Consider the following 6678-nt stretch of genomic DNA (forward strand, 5'->3'; position numbering starts at 1 on the left):
GTTGGGAAACTAAATCCTGTAAGTGGAGCTGCACAGTTAAAAAAGAAAAAAAGAGAAAAGAAAAAGTTCGTTTGTAAACTTTTACTTACATCTATTTAATTTTCTTGTTTTTAACAATTATATTTGGATTATTCACAAAAATTTTGTGAAACATTAAACTGACCATCATCTTTGGTTATCTTTTTGGCTAACAAAATCTTTAACAGGTGACAGGCACTTATTTGACTTTTAGTAATCCTATGTGGAATAAAAGTTGTATGTCTGAGTTGTATTTATTGCGAATAACTCTAAATACATGCCTGTTTTAAATAAACCAGCAAATTTAAACTAGCTTCCCCCATCAGGATTACCCTAGATCATGTGACCTTCAGAAATATTTGAATTAGTTTCTATATTTCTGAGAATATATTTGATTTATATAAATATTTAATTTCTTTAAGACAATTAAATAGAAGTGAAGTGAAGTGAAAGTCACTCAGTTGTGTTCTATTCTTTGCAACTCCATATACTGGGGCCTGTCCATGGAATTCCCCAGGCAAGAATACTGGAGTGGGTTGCCATTCCCTTCTCCAGGGGATCTTCCTAACCCAGGGAGCGAACCCAGGTCTCCTGCATTGTAGATTGATTACCATCTGAGCCACAAAGGAAGCCCCAATTAAAAAGAAATCTTTTTTTTTTTAATAGAAATCTTTACAAACAAATTTTGTAAATACCATCGGAAGGTAGAAAAATTATCACACATCTGTAATACACATATAAATATATACATACAGAACAGGAGCAAACTTCTATTTAAAATTTTAGCCATGAAACAGTTGCAGATTCAAATTATGTTTCTAACAGATGAAATAAGCTGACCTGTTGAGATGCCTTAAATTTTTTAGCAGTATTTATGAGAAAAACTCTCAAGACTTTTCGTTTGTCTAGGAGAAGGCAATGGCACCCCACTCCAGTACGCTTGCCTGGAAAATCCCATGGAAGGAGGAGCCTGGTGGGCTGCAGTCCTTGGGGTCGCTAAAAGTCGGACACGACTGAGCGACTTCACTTTCACTTTTCACTTTCATGCATTGGAGAAGGAAATGGCAACCCACTCCAGTGTTCTTGCCTGGAGAATCCCAGGGACAGGGGAGCCTGGTGGGCTGCCGTCTATGGGGTCGCACAGAGTCAGACACGACTGAAGTGACTTAGCAGCAGTAGCAGCAGTAGCTTCCAAATAGCCTTTCCCTTTTTTTCTCTTTCTGATAAGAATTGCCTCCTTGAAGTTTGCATTTCAAGCAATCTGTTACACCAGTATTTTGTGGATTGGTAAATTTACAAATTTAATTACCTAGAGAAGAGCAGTTACAACATTTAAGTCTCAAAGACAGGGAAAAAGAATGTAAGTTCCTCCAATGAATAGGGCAGGTTTGGGGATTGGTTAAAAAGGATGGGTAAGGTTTTTTGTTCTTGTTCTAAATAAATGATGTGCGTGCTAAGTTGCTTCAGTTGTGTCTGACTCTTTGTGATCCACCAAGCTCCTCTGTCCATGGGATGCTCTAAGCAAGAATACTGGAGTGGGTTGCTAGGCCCTCCTCCAGGGGATCTTCCCAACCCAGGATTGAACTCATGTCTCATTATGTCTTCTGCATTGCAGGCAGGTTCTTTACCACTAGCAGCACCGGGGAAGCAATATAAAGGACTGATGCTGCTGCTGCTGTTAAGTGGCTTCAGTCGTGTCCGACTCTGTACGACCCCATAGACGGCAGCCCACCAGGCTCCCCCGTCCCTGGTATTCTCCAGGCAAGAATACTGGAGTGGGTTGCCATTGCCTTCTCCAATGCTCGAAAGTGAAAAGTGAAAGTGAAGTTGCTCAGTCGTGTCTGACTTTTAGTGACCCCATGGACTGCAGCCCACCAGGCTCCTCTGTCCATGGGATTTTCCAGGCAAGAGTACTGGAGTGGGGTGCCATCGCCTTCTCTGAAAATAAAGGACAATTGTCTTCAATTCCTCCAAGACTTGAGTTGCAACCTGAATGACATCACAGTCTCACCCACCCACCCAACTACTTTATTTGCTTCTTGTATCAGGGATAAGATGTTCAAATAATCAAGAGATTCCTATGTTCTAAATTTAGAGCTGTTTTTGGAATTCCCCCCTCCTCCCCACTGGATACATGGTTTCCTTAGGGGAGAGGGCCTAAAAAGAAGTTCCTAACCAACTCTACATATGAGCTTCCAATCTGGCCAACTTTTAACCATCAGTTCAGTTCAGTTGCTCAGTCGTGTCCGACTCTTTGCGACCCCATGAATCGCAGCACGCCAGGCCTCCCTGTCTATCACCAACTCCCGGAGTTCACTCAGACTCACGTCCATCAAGTCAGTGATGCCATTCAGCCATCTCATCCTCTGTCGTCCTCTTCTCCTCCTGCCCCCAATCCCTCCCAGCATCAGAGTCTTTTCCAGTGAGTCAACTCTTCGCATGAGGTGGCCAAAATACTGGAGTTTCAGCTTTAGCATCATTCCCTCCAAAGAAATCCCAGGGCTGATCTCCTTCAGAATGGACTGGTTGGATCTCCTTGCAGTCCAAGGGACTCTCAAGAGTCTTCTCCAACACCACAGTTCAAAAGCATCAATTCTTCAGCGCTCAGCTTTCTTCACAGTCCAACTCTACAGCTACTTAAAAAAAAAAAAAAATCCTTTCAAATATCTTGTTAGGCTTCATTTGGGAAAAAGAGTAAGTATTCCTGGAAGTGTTGAACAACACCATGGATGCAAGAGGCATGCCTGTAGAGTGCAAAAGACACTACCTCTCCCAAGATCCACAGCCACTCCCAAAGGTAGCCAAAGACTTAGATAATCCCCTTGAGAGCTGGTGTTGACTGAAAAGTTGCACAACCTAAAAGTTGAGAATTATTATTTATTCAGTTGACTTTCTGAGGACTTAAGTCTGAAAAATAGCCTCTTAGCTGTGAGGGGCTGCTCCAAAGAGGTAAGGGAGGAGCCAGGATACATAGGAATTTTGTAACAAAAACCAGGTAGTCAGAACATCTGTTAATTAAAGCCATACATCTCAAGTTAATGAATTTAGTGCTTTTCTATACATGGGAAGATACAAGAGTGTGGGTTCATTGAAATCATTCCTCTGATTGGCACCTTAACTATGCAGGGCCAGTATGCTACTTTTCTCCATCCTGACTCACTTCAGAGTACACAGTCGGGGGTGGCTGCGTTGGCTGCTGGCTTGATGGCAGCTACATCCTTTGGAACCCAAGAAAAAGAGAAAGGGCTCCAAAATCACTGTGGATGGTGACTGCAGCCATGAAATTAAAAGGTGCTTTCTCCTTGGAAGAAAAGCTATGACAAACCTAGACACCATATTCAAAAACAGAGACATCATTTTGCCAACAAAGGTCCATTTAGTCAGGGCTATGGTTTTTCCAGTAGTCGTGTATGGATGTGAGAGTTGGACTATAAAGAAAGCTGAATGCAGAAGAATTGATGCTTTTGCACTGTGGCGTTGGAAAAGATTCTTGAGAGTCCCTTGGACAGCAAGGAGATCAAACCAGTCCATACTAAAGGGAATCAGTCCTGAATATTCATTGGAAGGACTGATGCTGAAGCTGAAACTCCAATACTTTGGCCACCTGATGCGAAGAACTGACTCACTGGAAAAGACCCTGATACTAGGCAAAATTGAAGGCAGGAACAGAAGGGGAAGACAGAGGATGAGATTGTTGGATGGGAGGTAGAGAAGGACAGGGAGGCCTGGTGTGCTGCAGTCCATGGGGTCACAAAGAGTCGGACATGACTTAGTGACTGAACAACAAACATCCTTTGTTTATTCATATGGCAGGTGACATTTTTCAAGCACCTTGGCAACAGTCAGTAGGACCATATCTGACCCACATTTTTCGGTCCAGCCTAGTTTTGGGGCCCCCAACCTGCAAATGAGAGTGATGACTACCTGCATGCCCCAGGCAGGCAGAAACCTGAACCAAGATCTAAGGACACAAAACTAAACAGACAAGAAAACAATAACTGTCCCTAAGAAAGGATTTATAACCAACTGGTACCCCAAAACCAATTCACAAGAGCATTGTGCCTTCCTCCCTCAACTAGGCACTATGGAGATCCAGGGAAGCTGACACTGATCTTCACCTTTCTCAGGTTTCTGCCAGTTTTCCCAGCAGCCCATCTTCAGGCTCCAGAGCAAGTGAAGTTTAGAGAGTGCATTCCAGGTATCTACAAAAATCTGACATGGTTTTCCATTCATTTCAAATTTAGTTTCCCTTTGGCTTTTAAAGGAACTAACTGGTAGCAGTTTACCAGAAAACCCCTTAGAGTCCCACCAACCCTGGGAGGGGCCGAGACAGGGATCATCCTTCAAGGTTAAATGTGGGAGTGAAGGAGGAAACAGACAGAACAGGCTCCATCTTGAAAGCAGGACTCCATCTTGGGCTGGACTGTGGACTTTGAGCTATATGCCCAGTATCTATGGAAACGACATCAGATCAGATCAGTTGCTCAGTCGTGTCCGACTCTTTGTGACCCCATGAATCGCAGCACGCCAGGATCCCTGTCCCTCACCAACTCCCAGAGTTCACTCAGACTCATGTCCATCGAGTCAGTGATGACATCCAGCCATCTCATCCTCTGTCGTCCCCTTCTCCTCCTGCCCCCCAATCCCTCCCAGCATCAGAGTCTTTTCCAATGAGTCAACTCTAACTCTTCGCATGAGGTGGCCAAAGTATTGGAGTTTCAGCTTTAGCATCATTCCTTCCAAAGAAATCCCAGGGCTGATCTCCTTCAGAATGGACTGGTTGGATCTCCTTGCAGTCCAAGGGACTCTCAAGAGTCTTCTCCAACACCACAGTTCAAAAGCATCAATTCTTCGGCGCTCAGCCTTCTTCACAGTCCAACTCTCACATTCATACATGACCACAGGAAAAACCATAGCCTTGACTAGACGAACCTTTGTTGGCAAAGTAATGTCTCTGCTTTTCAATATGCTATCTAGGTGGGTCATAACTTTCCTTCCAAGGAGTAAGCGTCTTTTAATTTCATGGCTGCAGTCACCATCTGCAGTGATTTTGGAGCCCCCCAAAATAAAGTCTGACACTGTTTCCACTGTTTCCCCATCTATTTCCCATGAAGTGGTGGGACCGGATGCCATGATCTTCATTTTCTGAATGTTGAGCTTCAAGCCAACTTTTTCACTCTCTACTTTCACTTTCATCAAGAGGCTTTTGAGTTCCTCTTCACTTTCTGCCATAAGGGTGGCGTCATCTGCATATCTGAGGTTATTGATATTTCTCCGGGAAATCTTGATTCCAGCTTGTGCTTCTTCCAGTCCAGCGTTTCTCATGATGTACTCTGCATATAAGTTAAATAACAGGGTGACAATATACAGCCTTGACGAACTCCTTTTCCTATTTGGAACCAGTCTGTTGTTCCATGTCCAGTTCTAACTGTTGCTTCCTGACCTGCATACAAATTTCTCAAGAGGCAGATCAGGTGGTCTGGTATTCCCATTTCTTGAAGAATTTTCCACAGTTTATTGTGATCCACACAGTCAAAGGCTTTGGCATAGTCAATAAAGCAGAAATAGATGTTTTTCTGGAACTTGCTTGCTTTTTCGATGATCCAGCGGATGTTGGCAATTTGATCTCTGGTTCCTCTGCCTTTTCTAAAACCAGCTTGAACATCAGGAAGTTCACGGTTCACATATTGCTGAAGCCTGGCTTGGAGAATTTTGAGCATTACTTTACTAGCGTGTGACATGAGTGCAATTGTGCGGTAGTAAACGAAATACCAACTGGAAAACCAGACCCGCCCGCCCCCCTACCCATGGAAGAGCCCCAGGGCTCGTATCTAGACTCTCCATCGCCTAAAAGAATACACTAATTATCTGTGTAACCAAATAGAATCATAAATTCTATTATGCTTATTGGGGTATGACCACAGGCCTATTGATAATTGTCCACTGTTAACTACCTAGGCTTAAGGCATACGAATCATGGGTTTAAGGCATATGAATCATGGCTTAACTTTGTATCTTTCTTTTCCTTTGATCAGACTAGTTTCAGAGGATTTGTGGAGGTGGGTTTGAAGATGTACACTTAGGGTATATAAGGTGTTCACAAAAACTAGTCAGGGTCCTTGGCTAAGAGGAGACTGTCTTGGGCCCGCCGATGTAATAAACTGCACTTCACTATCTGCATCATCCTTCTGAGTGAGTTTGTTTCCTGGAACGCGTGGCTACAATTGGTGCACTGGCCGGGAAACTCCTCACTTTTAGGAGACAGGTCTCAGTTGAGGCCACCCCGAGGCTTTGTGGCTTGAATCTCCTAGAGGGGGGAAGGCGCCTCGCCCCTCTGGAAGAATTCAGCCTTTCAACCCCTGGTTTCTTTGCTTTGGCAGGTAGTGAACGGCAGCAAGGGAACTGAGCGCTCAGGTGAGGAGGAACCCACCTGGCAGGGTGAAAGAGGGGGCCTGATCACCCCCCTGGGAGGGACTAGAAGGGACATGGACCCACAGGGGCCTAGAATAGACAGGTGGCAGCGATTGCTTGGTACACGGGTCGACGAGCGTGTTAGGGCTTAGGAAGGAAATTTGTGAAGGTCATTTAGGAGGTGGTGTCCATGCAGTTTTGGGGAAAATTATTACTAAGCAATTGCCAGGGGATTTTTAGGAGAAGAAA

Source organism: Bos grunniens, chromosome 22, assembly GCF_055505025.1.
Source record: "Bos grunniens cultivar Pamir isolate PY7600 chromosome 22, Bosgru_T2T1.0, whole genome shotgun sequence".
Lineage (NCBI taxonomy): Eukaryota > Metazoa > Chordata > Mammalia > Artiodactyla > Bovidae > Bos > Bos grunniens.